This window comes from Cicer arietinum, chromosome 1 (assembly GCF_000331145.2).
Source record: "Cicer arietinum cultivar CDC Frontier isolate Library 1 chromosome 1, Cicar.CDCFrontier_v2.0, whole genome shotgun sequence".
NCBI lineage: Eukaryota > Viridiplantae > Streptophyta > Magnoliopsida > Fabales > Fabaceae > Cicer > Cicer arietinum.
Genome location: NC_021160.2, coordinates 30,996,026 through 31,011,559, shown reverse-complemented (window position 1 = coordinate 31,011,559; position 15,534 = coordinate 30,996,026). Strand labels below are relative to the sequence as shown.

At 32.2% G+C, this 15,534-nt stretch overlaps 1 non-coding gene across 1 annotated transcript; it reads right to left on the bottom strand.

Moving 5' to 3' along the window:
• Positions 1-12,129: 12,129 nt before the first annotated feature.
• Positions 12,130-12,236, bottom strand: LOC113785269 (small nucleolar RNA R71). Its single transcript, XR_003471409.1, has one exon. It is a non-coding gene; the product is annotated as a small nucleolar RNA R71 (small nucleolar RNA).
• Positions 12,237-15,534: the final 3,298 nt, after the last annotated feature.

Below are 15,534 nucleotides of genomic sequence, written 5' to 3'. Positions count from 1 at the left end.
AAGCAACTCGTGAGGCAGGGAAGAATTTTTATAGATACAATATCTTGAGATCATTTCAACTTGAAACAGAACCTGGTTGAAGGTAGTATAACAAGTCCTTGGCAGCATTTTGGAGTGAAAATGGGAAGACTCTCAGCTTAATGTGGTCTTCTATGACTCCTTGAGGCTTCATGGTAGAACACACAAGATGGAATTCCTTCAAGCGTTTGTGGGGATCCTCACCTGCAAGACCATTAAACTTTTGAAGCAAGTATATTAAACTAGATTTAAGTTCAAATGATACAGTAACTTTAGGATATGTGATACACAATGCATTATAATTGACATTAGGTGCAACAAGTTGTCTTAAGGTTATATTATTCGTATCAGCCATATTTTGCAGCAAGTTATCACTTTCACTATCTGACTCTGACTCGTTAACACTAGCAGCTCTATTAAGTCTACGACGTAAATGAAATGTCCTATCTATTTCAGGTTTAAAGGAATGAAGATTCACAGAAATATCCCTAGTCATGCATCATCATAACAATGCAATGCAAAATAACAATTTTGAAAATTCCAACAATGTCCCTATTGCTAAAATTGAAGTGCAAAATCGAAATCCTTAACAAATAAAATCCAAAAAATATCAAAATACCACCAAAAGTTTCTAAAAATAAAATAAAGGCAACACAATTTTTTTTGGAATTTTTGGAGAATATAAACAATTTAAAAAATTGAAAACATGGTCTAAACGAAGAAATTTGGGATTTTGAGTGTTGTGTCCCATATAAGTTTCTTATACGAGAGTCCTATTCCTTGATTTTTTTTCTTCTGATTTTCAGGCAAAATTTCGGAGCAATATGAGATTGTCGCCAGAAAACAGAGTTAATATCGGTTAATATTGTTATAAGAGAGTCCCTGGCAACGACGCCAATTTGAACTGTTGTCGCACATGGGTCAAATACAATTGATAAAATGTAATTAGAGATAATAGCTCGAATCGTTTCGCAAAGATTTCTAATATAATAATAATAACCGAATTGAAAGTTGAAATTAAAAAAGGGTTTTTTAGATTTTTGATTTAACAGATGAGAAAAACGACTAATCCACTTATTCGAGTTTCAAACCTATCACATATTCTATCAATGAGTTTAATTTCTAATTCATGATTCTATTCTTGTTTGACTATAGAATTGATCAAACAAGCGTAATTAATCCTATGTGAATTCGGTTTCTTTGATTGGATTAAGCATCACAATCATCAAAATATTACAATTAACGATCAAGCGTCGCAAAATTATAATTCAATTAAATTAGAAACCGAAACCAAATTTTGTCAAATAAACTTAATCGACCTTATTGAAATTTAATTTAAGCAATAAGAATATCAATATAATCAAATAAACAAGAATATAATCATGAATCGAAATTGACAGTGTAACCTAAATCTCAAAGTGTTGATGAAACTCTGAACTCGTGGATTAATCTTATAAAATTAGCCTTCCATGAAATTAAAATAAAAACGGTTTATTTCTTGTAGAAATCTGAATTGTTATATTTCATATATGAAAAGAAACAAAACTGGCAATATATAGTACTCCATATTGGGCTTTAGGGTTTAAAAACAAGTGACCCGCTATTTAAAATTATTACAAACGTCCAGATTACAAAATCTGCAATTTAGGCTCCGTAAAGTTTGGAGTTGGTATTTTCTTCCAACAAAAAAGTTGTAGCTCTTATTTTTAGATTTCCAACGCCTACTCGTATGCGCCAATCCGATATCCAGAGCTCAAGGTATGGCCTAAAGAGAGAGAAAGGGTCAAAATGCAAATAATAAAATTATAATTCAAATTCGACTCAAAGTTTAGAAACAAGCTACAAATATTATTCTAAGCTATAAAGAGATTTTATAATACCAAACTAAAAAGCTAGAAACATGTGCCCAAATGCTATGATCAGTTGGTTTCTAGGATTTTGTAGTCTTCTTGTTGATGTTTCGTCCAAAGTAATCGAGAGCTACAACTAGCTGTTGAAATGTACCCAACTTCTGTTCTTGACATGACAAATGTTTTGTCCATTACTTGACCAAGATATTAAGTTGTCACCTAGAAATGTGGAATTTCCTATTGTGCTTTTTCTCTCTAGTTTATCTCCAACATAATCAGAATCACAATACTCACCTAGTTTGTATTCATAAGATTTCTTGTGGAACAAGGTAATGTTGGTAGTGCCTTTTAGGTATCTAAGGATTCTCTTAATAGTAGTTAAATGAGCTTATCTTGGATCAACCGAAAATTTTGCACACACACAATAAACATAATATCATGTCTAGAGGCAGTGAGATAAATCAATAATCCAACCATTCCTCTATATGTTTTCGTGTCAACCTTTTGGCCTAATTCATCCTTTTTAAGTGAACATGTATGATGCATTGGTTTAGTCATAGGCTTACAATCATTCATTTTAAACTTCTTGAGATGCTCTTTTGTATATTCAATTTGATGAATGTATATACCTTTTTGACTTTTCTAATTTTGTATCCCTAAAAAGAACTTAGATTCTCCCATCATACTCATTTGAAATTCAAGCTGCATCAACTTAGAAAATACTTGACAAAGAGTTTCAATAGTAGATCAAAAAATAATGTCATCAACATAAATATGAATGATATGAACGTTATCTCCTATTGATTTTATAAACAGGGTGTTGTCTACTTGTCCTATTTCAATTTTTTTTTTGAAGCATGAAGTTACTTGACCTATCAAACCATGCCTTAGGTGCTTGTTTTAGACCATACAACGATTTCCTAAGTTTAAATACATGGTTTGGAAATTCAAAACTTTCAAAACTTGGAGGTTGTTTAAAATAGACCTATTCACTTATATAACCATTTAGAAAAGCACTTTTAACATCCATTTGAAATAATGCAATGTTATTATTTGCAGTAAAAGAAAGTAGGATACAAAAAAATTCTAACCTGGTCATTAGAGCAAATGTCTCACTGTAATCAATGCCCTCTTACTAACTATAGCCTTGTGCAACACTTCATGCCTTGTTTATCACCACTTAACCTTTTTCATCATTCATCTTAAATTCATTTAACTCTTCTTGCCTTGCAAGAATCCGTCCATCATCTATCAATGCTTCATCAACAAAGGTAGGCTCAATTAATGAGAGTAAGCCAAAAAAATTGGTATCTTTTAGTGATGATCTAGTCCTCAAAGGATCTGTTACACTTCTAATGATTAGAGTTTTAGAATGAGATGACTTGTACTTCCATTCCCATCTTCCTTATAAGTTATCTTGACTGTTTCTAACTTGATCAGATTCATCATTTGAAGATTCATCATTTTCTTCGGATTTGCTTGTATCCACTAATTTTTCAGGTTCTTCTATTTTGTCTGTATCTGCTTCCTCTGGTTCCAGTAAACCTGCACTTTCATCATCTTGCTTTGACTTTTCAAGGTCAAGATGTTTTTCGACAAATTTAACATGTATGATTTCTTCCACAATTTGACTTTCCATATTAAACACTCTATAAGCCTTAGATCTTTCACAGTATCCAATGAAGGTACACTTTTGAGATGTAGAATCAAATTTCCAAGGTTATCTTTAGTGTTCAACATATAACAAGTAAAACCAAGTAGTTTAAAATAAGAGATGTTAGACTTAATTTAGACTCTATTTATATGGTGTTTTATTCAATATAAACCTAATTTAGACTCTATTTTTAATATAACATGCAATGTTAATTGCTTTAGCCCAAAAGTGTTTTGCAACATTCATCTCATTTAACATGGTTCTGGTCATTTTTTGGAGTGATATATTATTTCTTTCTACAACTCCATTTTGTTAGGGTGTTCAAGGATATGAGAAGTTGTGAGAGATTCCATTCTCATCATAAAAACTTTCAAAGAAGTTGTTTTCAAATTATCCTCCATGGTCACTTCTAATTGTTATAGTTTTAAGACCCTTTTCATTCTTTACTTGTTTTTAAAAAGTGATAAACACTTTGTGGGATTCTTCTTTACTTCTTAAGAATTTTACCCATGTCCACCTAGTGTAATTATCACTATAACAAAGACATATTTCTTTCCACTTAGAGAGATTGTTTTCACTGGCCCAAAGAGATCTATATGTAAAAGCTCAAGGGGCTTTAAGGTAGAGATTGAGTTCTTAGAGTTAAAGGAGTTCTTTGTTTGTTTTCCCTTTTGACAAGCTTCATACATAATTTAAGGTTTGTAACTAAGTTTAGGTAGACCTCTGACTAGTTGAAGTTTATTCAGTTTTGAAATTAATCTAAGGTTTGCATGACCTAATATTTTTTGCCAAATTATTTTCTCTTAATATACTAACATAAGACACTTAACCTCTTGTTTCGCTAGACTAAACAAATTATCTTATAAATGTTGTTTTTACTTTGAACTATAAAGATTACATATCCATCCTTCTAACTAATTTCCTTGCATGGTTTTTGATATAATATAATAATTATTGTCACTTAACTAACTAATACTTAATAAATTATGCATAAGACATATAACGAATAAGACATCCTTAATAAAAAGGGAAGTACCATTACCAATTGTACCTTGACCAATGGTCTGACTTTTTTGTGTTCTTCCAAAATTCACTATGCCTCATTTTCTCAATGTTAGTTCTTGAAACATAGACTTTTCTCCCATCATATGTCGTGATTATCCACTGTTCAGGTACCATGATTGGCGTTTTAACTTGACTGTTGAGGACATCTGCAACATAGATAATTTTGTTCTTAGGTACCCAAATTTGGTTGTATCCTTGTTTGTTTGTCTTGAAAGGTTTCTTATATTTCCTTGTATTCAACATGGAACAGGATAATTTAGAGTGACTTTTCTTTTAAAAAACAATACACAAGATATTAGAGGGAATAATTTTAGGTTTAGTTACAATTTTTTCAAATCCTAAACCTTTTCTTTTACCATTTCTACTAACTCCATAAATCATAGAAGTTTTTTGCTTCTTTCCATTCCTTTAGCAAGAAAACCTTAAAATACTTCTTAATGCTTATCATAGTTACATGTGATATTTTCAATTGATGTTGAACTTCGATTACTTTTCGTAGTTAGATTTTTAGCCTTAAGTTCAACAATATCAATTTTTCAGAGTTGCATTTTCGGCTATAACTTCAGCACTTTGATTATATAAAACATTACTTTTTTCAATTAGATTAGCATTTTCTTTGCTAAGTGTTTTCAGTTTTAAAGACCATTTGTGGTTCTTGTTCAAGAAGTAATTTATAACAGTAATTAAATCAGATCGAGTTAAGTCAGAAAATACTTCAATTTCTTCGTCTACTAATTCACTTCCAGAGTCATAATCTGTGTTGGATCCAGAGGCAGAGTTGGTATAAGTCATTAAAGCCAAATATGCTTGCTCTTCATCATTAGAGGATTCATCAAAATAATCCCATGTAGCCATCAAACTCTTTTTTTTGGGTATGGAATCTTTCCTCTAATGTTTCCCTTTCTTCAGATTTGGACTTTCTGACTTGATATGTCCAGGTTCATTGCATCCATAACAGATGATGCTTTTCTTGTTAGGTTTATCATCCATTCCTCTGTTGGACTGTCTGAAATATCTTTGGGGAATTTTATTCTTTCTATTGTGCCACATCTTATGAATTTTTATGGATATGAAAGCCAATTCCTCTTCCTTTGAGTCTCTTTTCTGATCCTCTGATTCATCATCCTCTGATTCTGCTGTTTCCTTCAGAACTTTCTTTTGCTTGGATTTCAAAGCCAAGGTTGGTTGCTTCTTCTTGGGCCCATCCTCTACAAGTTTGATTTCTTGTGATATGAGATATGTAATTAATTCTTCCAACTTTAGAGTATTTAGATCCTTTGTTTCCTGAATTACAGTGATCTTAGGTCTCCATTTGTTTGGCAGAATTTTCAGTATCTTCTTCATATGATTAGCAGTAGTATAACTCTTCTCAAGTACTTTATTCCTAAGACCAGAGTCTGGAATTCAAAAAACAATGTTTCAATGTCTTCATCTTCTTCCATCTTGAACATCTCATACTTTTTGACATGGAGGTTGGCCTTTGCTTCTTGCACTTGCTTACTTCCTTCATAGTTCAGAATAAGACTATATCATAATTTTTTTTGTGTGTCCTTGTTGGTGCACTTGTCAAAATCCTTGAAAGTAATATGCATTTATCATGAATTGTTTGGACTTATGATACATCTTGTACATCTTCTTCTAATTAACATCCATCTATTTCCTTGGAATTTGAATACCATAAGTATTCTTTTGAGTAGTATAACCATCTTCCACCAAGTTCCAGTGTTCGGGATCTTGTGAAATAAAGAAGCTTCTCAGTTTGTCCTTCCAATATTCATATGTTCTCCATCAAATAGAGGTGGCTTGTTGACGTTTCCTCCAACAACTCTTTTACTAAATCGAGGCATGTTGAACCCATGGATCTTTCCTCAAAAACTATAATGTGCTTAGTCTTGAGACTGAGCTTTAATACCAATTGAAGGTGCAATCACGAGAATGAGGGTTGAATTGTGCTTGAATAAGTTGTTAACTTTTTCATTATTTGATTAGACTGGTTCATACTTGATGATATACTTGGATTAGGAACAATAAAAAATACTAAGGAATGCAAGAATAAAGCAACACAAGTAATTTATCCTGATTCACCACTAACTTGGCTACATCTAGTCCCTTCGCTAAGAAGGATTTAATCCACCAATTCAAAAAATTTAATCATAAATAACCCAACCCTCCAAGCAAGTCTTCTCAAATAGCTTGACAAACCCCGAACTTTAAGGAACATACACACCTTGACTCAACCAGCCAAGTTTTCTCCATACAATCTGACAACGCCAAATTTTTGAAGGCACACTAACACCGTTATCGGGGATTGAATACAAAAGTTTGGAACTTGAGGAGTTGCTTCTAACAAGCTAATTATATAATGACTATCACACTCAAAGAAAAACACTTAGAAACTATTTCTCATTCGAACATGTTTTTCCCTCATTGAACTTTAAGATGAATTTAAAGTTTTGAGCTTGAGTTCTTCTACTTTTTTTGATATTTCGATGATCTTCTTCTTCAAACTTCAGTATCTATTTATAGATAAAATTAGGGCTCCAATATAGTCATTGTTTATTTTTGAGTTGTATCTTCATTCTTAGCTTGGTCAACAATGATCTTATTCAAAAATAATTCTGAACAAGAAGCTTTTTAATAATTTGTTCTTAAGCCAATTCTTTATTTCTAAATCCAATCTGAGTCGTTCTTCTAGATTGATTATGTTCTTATTTTGTTCAGATTGATTTCGAAAACTCTTAAGATTAATTATGTTCAAATTAAGTTTGTAAATTCTTCAGATTGATATTGTTCATATTTTGTTCTGATTGAATTTGTAAATTCTTCAAATTGACATTGTTCATATTTTTTTAAGATTGCTTTCACAAACTTTCAAAAGAAACTTTGTTCCCTTTGCTTGCCTTGATCTGGGTTGGAACTTAGTGTTGAATCGGTTCTTGAACTTTCACAAGTAGGAATATGACTAAGTCCAATCTAGTATTTCGTCTTTTGTCAAAATTTGAATCATATCTTTGCAAATAATAAATGTATCTTCTTGTAAACAGTTCTTGATCACAACTTCTCTTAAATAATTCTTATTTTCTTGTAGATAAATCTTGGTCAAATTTTCTTTAAATAATTCATATCTTCTTGTAATAGTTCTTGATCAAATCTTCTTGTAAATAATTCATATCTTCTTGTAGATAAATCTTAATCAAATCTTTCTTTTAAATAATTCGTATCTTCTTGTGATAATTTTGATATGATCTTCTTGTAAATAATTCATATCTTCTTATAGATAAACCTTGATCATTTATTCTTGTAAATAATTCATATCTTCTTGTAGATAAATCTTGATCAAATCTTCTTGTAATGTTGATCATATCTTCTTCTTCAAGTCTTGACCATATCTGTATTTCAACTTGGTCAACGATGGGAATAAATTGAGTTGTTTTATTTTTTACATAATGTATCTGATATTTGATTTATTTGATTATTATATATGTGAATTATTGTTGATTTTAAGATTTTTCAATTGCAAGGAATTATTAAAGATTTTTCACTTGCAAGGATTTATTTTAAGTATTTCACAATATTATTTCTTTTGGACAATTCATTATTTATTATTAGTACCTCATTTTCTTATATAAATATGAAAGTTTTTCGTCATTATCTCAATTATAAGCCCACATAACTAGGCGTTACACGTTAGACCTCTATTGATTTGTTTTTTTTTTTTGTAAAATATGTGTATTTTTTTATGAATGACATGTTTTTGGATGATATTTGAGATTAAATAATTCTTGTATTTTGATTGGTGATGAGCGGTTACCAAATGTGATGATTCTGCTTCTAAATTAGGTTGGTTTAGGAACATGTCGAATACTTTTGAGTGCTTGGTATGAGTGATTCCTCTAGTGATTAAGAAGGAAATAACATTCATGCATGCATTGGTTGTTTGGATCTAGTGACGAAGGTTTCTCGAAAAGGCAACGTGATTCAGTAAAATACCAAACGGTGGACCCCTAAACATGAAATTTTGAAGAGTATTTGTCCAATGGTTGGACTTTTTTTCCTACGAGGTGGTGATATTCAGGAATCATTTGCATTGGCATATAAACTAATAAATAGGACTTATGCATTTGATTGAATTGTGTTTTGGTACTATTTGATGATAAGTGTTAAATGCAACACATTATTTATTTAGATTTTCTGCAATTATATATATATATATATATATATATACATGGTTATTTGTTGCGTGTTTTTTACTTGGAGATAACCCTTACATTTAACAAAAAGTCACACTTAATTTCAATGGAGCGAATAATATCGGAAATCAACCTAATAGGAGGAACAATGTGGAAGCACAATAGCGAGTAGGTTGAGGCTCCAAGATATTTTTGTATTGGTGTTAGCCTTGTGGGGACAGTACTTCACAAGCGTCTAGAGTTGTTAGAATATTAGAAAATATCTCATAATATCTATTATATCATATTAGAGTATCTTGAGTTATTTCCTAGAATCCATTTATATTCATAGAGATATCTTAAAATATCTCTCATTACTATTATGATTTGTTCCTTATTTAGGATTGAGTTTATATTTCTCTATAAATAGAGATTGGTATTGAATCTTTTGTAATCAAGTTAGCATAAAGTTATTATCAATAATTTTCAAATCCTTTTTTTATTTTCTCTCCTCCTTTTCTATAAAATCTCACAACTTCAACATGGTATCTAGAGTCTATTTCGATCATTTTGAACGATCCCACTCTATTCCGTTGTCGAGTTCTCAATAGTTAGGGAATATAATAATAGTTTCTCTTTTCCAACGTGATCATTCATTTTTGAGACAACTATCGTGAAACATTTCGACATTGGTTTCACTTGTTTTTTATTCAGTTTGCTACTTTCGCCGTCACTATATTCAATGACTTTTTCAGCAAAAGATCACTTCATCAACTTCACCTCTTCCAGATCGGCTCACACCTTAAAGTGTGTCACCAAAAGCCACCGCAAACACCTCACTGTCCACGCGTCTCCGCTCTTCACCGTGCATCTGACAATTGTTTTAGATGTGGCCTTTTTCATTGAACTTGCCTCTGTCCCTGGTTCGGTATATGCCATCGTATTCTAGTATCAAACAACAGTTACAACTGCTACCTCAAAGATTCGCCATGCGTTGTTGCCTGTCATCTCTGCTGAAATAGTTTTCAACAAGTTTTCTAACACAACCACTTTCATTGTGTGCAGAGTCTCCCAATCTACACAATCTATATTTTATATGCCAAAAGTTGCTCCACGCACGCTCATGTGCCTCCATGATCTATCGTGTTCATCCCACACGTCGCCGCCAACAACCTCGAGCTCAGGCACGTCTCTTCGCCTTCCAACACAATGTTTTATTTGTCTAGATTGGGTTTTAAGTTGTTTATTTCAAACCACATGCATACATCTTGGCAAGTTATCCCATATTTAATGGCCCCATCTTTGTCCCTGAAGTATTGGTCTTGCTTTTCTTTCCCTGATGCATGCCTCTTTCTGCCTGATGTATTGGCACCATCTTTGTCCCTGATATATTTTGAATCATCGATAATATTGATTTGAAGTTTCGAAATTCAATTTTTTAGAAGGATGAACCTTAATTTATTCAATTGCTTGTCATGAATTTCTCTTAGGCTGATGATCAATCTGACTAACTAGCTAGGCTATATTTATAGCAATTCACTTTTACTTCACATACATCCTTGAGTTACATTTTCATTCACTATTATTCTTTTGCGTAACTTTACCTTGAGGAGAAGCGTTAGAATATTAGAAAATATATTATATTATATTATATTATATTATATTATATTATATTATATTATATTATATTATATTATATTATATTATATTATATTATATTATATTATATTATATTATATTATATTATATTATATTATATTATATTATATTATATTATATTATATTATATTATATTATATTATATTATATTATATTATATTATATTATATTATATTATATTATATTATATTATATTATATTATATTATATTATATTATATTATATTATATTATATTATATTTATTTAATTTCTATGATCAATTTATAATCATATAGATATCTTATAATATTTCTCATTATTATAATTGATTTGTCATTGATTTAGGATTGAGTCTATGTTTCTCTATTAATAGATATTAGTTTTGAATTTTTTTGTAATCAAGTTAGCATAAATTCAGACCCTTATTATTTTCTCTACTCATTTTCTCTAAAATCTTATAACTTCAACAAGAGTTATGACAAGCTAGGATCTGTTTTCCAATAGTAAAAGGCTAAGTATCTTGGCGTTAGGAGTTGACTTTTGTTTTATACATTAACTTTACTCTTCGTAACTGTGGCTACTATGATTCATCATTTTGAGAAAAATTTAATTAAATAAGTTATTAATTTGTTTTAAAGTAAACAAATGTTTTAAGATAATCTTATTTCAAAAAGAAAAAAAAAAGAATATGTCTTTTTACATTTAGAATTTCTTCAGTTAACGTCTCAGAAAAAGCGGGATGTGACAATTTTGATAGCATATATTTAGTTTAATATAAATCTATATTGTTATCTTGTTTCCACAACTTGATTTTGTCACATAATTACTCATTTACTCTTACATATTTTAAATCCAAATTTACTTTAAATTGTCAACCAAAAAATGTTCTCTATATTTTATACAAACAAGTTATTAGTCTAGAAAAGTGTTGAAATTAATTACCTTATCAATCATCTTGAGAACAATTTTTTTTTTATTATACTAGTTTTTTACGGTGTATACTTACACATATAATTTTTAAAATGATTTTTTGACACCATTGTCGGAGATTGAATGGTGTTAATTATCTCAAGTATTTTTTAAATACGTAGCTTGTTTGTTTTTGGTTACTAACTATGTGGTGATTTGTGCTCATGCTCAAATACCTTAATTGTATGCACAAGTCCAAATTATCGTCTAGATTTAGACTTGAGCCTAAAATAGAAAGACTTTTCAAAAGGAGAAGGAAACTGACTAGATCCACTATTGATCCTGAATTTGTGAGCAATTTCAACTGCAAGTTGCTCTTCCACACATGGGAGAACATTTAGATGATGAGCCGCTGGATGTATTTGGAATGGCTAATGGTAGGGCTAAAGGAATAACATAGTATGATGTCTTTAATCCTCAAACCTTTGATTCAAGAATCATGAAGCTTGACATTGAAGTGGAACAATTTGAATTCAAACCAATGATGTTTCACATGCTACAAGCAATTTGTCAATTTTGAGGGATTGAAAATGAAGACCCTCACTTGCATCTTAAACAGTTTGTGTAGGTTTATAGAAACTTTAAAATAGCAAGAGTCCCTTACGATTGTTTCAGATTAAGGTTGTTCACTTATTCACTCAAGACCAGAGCTAAAGGGATCATATTATGTTAGAACCTAATTCTCTAGAACCTAACTACATGACTATATCGCAAGAGATGGTAGAAAAGTTCATGGTAAAGTATTTATCTCTTGTCCTCAATGCTAAAAAAAGGAATGTCATAACCTCTTTTAGGCAATGTAAAGATGAAAGTTTGTTTGAGGCTTAGGAAAGGTTTAAGGATTGGCTTAGAAAGTGTCCTCGTGATGGGATATCAGTTTTCATACAAATGGGAACCTTTTACAATGGCTTGGTACTCTCAAAGGATAATGTTTGATGCATCATCAGGGGTAGCTTTAGCAACCATTAGCTACCAATGGTTTGCTGGTAGAGTCATTGCAGTCAAGAACGTTGTTGGAGATCATGAGGTAAGTGAGAGCACAACTTTTCCAGCATTAACTAATTTACTGAAAAACATTGTTACAACAACTACATAACCGGTAGCAGTGGTACCTACTACTTCATATGTTGTGGCGTACAATGAATGCCTTGATAACCCCATTTATATGAATTATGTGGAGAATAGAAATATTATTTACTCAGACACTTACAATCTAAGGTGGAAAAACATCCTAATTAATCATGACAATCAAGGGACTACTCAACAAGAAAAACCTACTCATTCTCCTAGTTTTCCATCAATACTAGTTGAAGCCTCAAAAGAACCATCATTAGAGGAGTTGTTGAAGGGTTTCCTAATAAAGACATAATCTTATATGGCCAGAACTGATACTCACATGGCTAAAATAGAAGCTACTATTCAACATCAAGGGGTGGCCATCAAGAATTTTGGGGCAACTTACAATAGCTATGAGTGGAAAGCATAGTGGTTATTTACCTAGTAATACAAAGATTTCAATATATGAATCAACAAAGGGTGAGGTGCAAGTCAAGGCAATCAATCTAAGAGATGTGAAGCAAATGGATAGTGGTGAGAAGGAATGGGAGGCTATTCTGAAGCATAATGAGAGGATTAAGAGCAATAGAGGTGACACTGAGCCAAAAAGTACATGACTTGTGGTTCAGAGAAAATAAGTGCTGAGTTAGAAGGGTGTTGCAACATCTGGTAGCATTCCTAAACTGTTACATGAAGTGCACAACCTTTACTCCCTCGATGGGTCACGAAAGATGCAATGGAGAAACACTACAATAAGTTTCTTAATATCTTGAAGTAGCTCAACATTATTCCATTCATAGAAGTTTTGCAAAAAATGTCTAATTATGCAAAGCTTCTTAAGGATATCATCACCAAAAGAAGGAGAATTGGGGAGTTTGAAATTGTGGCACTGACCAATGCAGTCTGATGTTACAATAAAAGCTCCATGCCAAGATGCATATACTTGACAATTTCACGATTCTATGTTCCATAGGTGGAATTTATTATGTGAAAGAATTATGTGACTTGGGAACAAGCATCAATTTGATGCCTAAGTCCATTATAAAATATCTAAGAATAGGTGAAGCTAGACTTACTACTATAAACCTACAACTTGCAGAAAATGCATTCCCCACCAATAAAAAAGGATGGGTGATGTGTTAGTAAGGGTTGATAAATTTGGAATTGGCTATTCTAGTTACAACCACATTGCTATAGCACCTGAAGATCAAGAAAAAAACAACAACTTTAACATGCCCTTATAGAACCTTTGCATGAACATCAAGAAAAGAAAACTTTCACATGCCTTTATGGAACCTTTGCATTTAGAAGCCCTTTGGATTGCACAATACACTTGCTACTTTAAAGAAATGCATCCTGTCTGTAACACCCCGTTTTTCAAAGCGAGGGTATATTTTTTTTTCAAAAGTAATTAAAAACAAACAAAGAATTAAATCAGGAAATGCCTTTGGATAAATAATTGAGTCATTATAATTTACAAGCAGCGGAAAAGTTTCTCCAATTATAAATCCAAGACATTTACACAACAACAAATGGTACATGGAACCCATTCAAATAAGAAGTCAAACTGACAATATTATTATAAGTACAGTTTTCCAAACTAAAAATACTCCAATCCAAAAAGAAGGACACCTAGTCCCTATACATCATCCTAATCTGATCATCCTACCAAAAAGCTATACACCCTGAGTGATCTCCACGCGCCCCGTGAGATCCTCCTAACGTAACTGCAGTCAAGCGTTCCCATCTCCATTCCCGTCCGTAGGGTACGAACCGGTAGGACCGTCCTGACTCTCATCTGAGGGCAAAACCCAGATTTCCACAATAATTGTAAAGGGTCACCAACCAAAAAAAATAACAGTTAACACATAGCAATTAAGTTTTTAAATGCTCAAAATAACTTTTCAACTAAGCATGCACCTTAACAGGATTTTCAATATGCGAAAAGTTCATACAATACTTTGCCAATTAAAAATGAAAGTAAAATGAAGTTCTCAATCTCCTAATTAACACATAACAAATCAAGACATGGATAAGTTAATGAGTAATCAATCATCTAACTCAAACTGAGGATTTTCACTGAGCCAATCGATTGGGAAATCGATTGGGGTGAAGGTTTTTAATGAAAACAGAATCCTGGGCTGAATCAATCGATTTGGCAATCGATTGACAGGATAACGGAGCCCCTGACTTAATACCAATCGATTTCCAAATCGATTTCCTGAAGGTTTTTAGTGAAATTTTGAACTCTGGCTTGATTCAATCGATTGGGCAATCGATTGACAGGATAGCTGAGCCCCTGACTTAATGGCCAATCGATTTCCAAATCGATTTGGTCGAATATGGATGAGTCCCTGACTTAGGCCCAATCGATTGGGCAATCGATTTCGTAAATGATTTTCGAAAACTGATTACAAAATCGATTGGCTAATCGATTTTGTCAATTTGGCCAAGTCCCTGTTTACCCACCCAATCGATTGGGAAATCGATTTCCCTGATCATTTGTCAAAAAATTCATGAATTAACTCAAGTCATTCCTAATCAAGTCTACAACCTAACACTTAGCAATTCCTACGAGATTACCACGACAAATGGGATCTCGATAACCATCATACTTACACCCAATAACAAACACATAACACTTAGCACCTTCAACGTAATTACCACGATAAATCAAAATTCAAATCACTCAATCATAAACTCAAATCAAATACGACTCGCGTGCCAAGCACCCTAATGCAATGCGTATATGCCAAAATGCATGGACTCGGAATTCCAAACCAAAACCCTCCTCGAAGGGCCGTAAATCATAATTGTACCGCCTATCGCAGGCCAAAGTACCAATTACCGAGGTGCCACCTATCACGGGTCAGCACGATTTACTAAAATGCGTAAATCATAAACGTACCACCTATCACGGGTCAGTACAGTTTACCGAGGTGTCACCTATCACGGGTCAACACGATTTACTAAAAGAAAAAGCGTAAATCGTAAACGTACCGCCTATCACAGACCAGTACTGTTTACCGAGGTGCCACCTATCACGAGTCAGCACAATTTACCAAAAATGTAAATCGTAAACGTACCACCTATCACGGGTCAGTACAGTTTACC